This window comes from Sinocyclocheilus grahami, unplaced genomic scaffold (genome assembly GCF_001515645.1).
Source record: "Sinocyclocheilus grahami isolate Dianchi unplaced genomic scaffold, SAMN03320097.WGS_v1.1 scaffold1064.1, whole genome shotgun sequence".
Taxonomy (NCBI): domain Eukaryota; kingdom Metazoa; phylum Chordata; class Actinopteri; order Cypriniformes; family Cyprinidae; genus Sinocyclocheilus; species Sinocyclocheilus grahami.
Window position 1 is genome coordinate 39,968 of NW_015506243.1, and position 328 is coordinate 40,295.

Here is a 328-nt window from a genome sequence, read left to right on the forward strand (position 1 = left end):
ACAACATGGCACTGAGTTGTTAGAAAAGAAATGCGTAGAGACGTTGTTTCTTGATGACGTCAGGAACCGATTACTCAGCTTTTTGAACCGGTTCAATGAGCCGATCTGTCCAAAAAGAACCGGATCGCGGAAATGAATCGGACTTTGCATCACTAGAAGGAGAACAGACTTTAATGCAAAAGCCACAGGAACACATGGAAATCAGCCGAACATAAAGGTAAACCAAGAAAGACAGCGATTAGAAGGAAACTAAGAGTATTTAAACACTGGGACGAATGAGATCATTAACAAGACACAGGTGAACAGAATGACATAATCAGGCAACACA

General features: G+C 41.5%; 1 protein-coding gene across 1 annotated transcript in view; it reads right to left on the reverse strand.

Moving 5' to 3' along the window:
• The window catches only part of LOC107566252 (sodium/potassium/calcium exchanger 2-like), a 51,338-nt gene that overhangs the window by 5,031 nt on the left and 45,979 nt on the right, over positions 1–328 (reverse strand). The window lies entirely within an intron of this gene.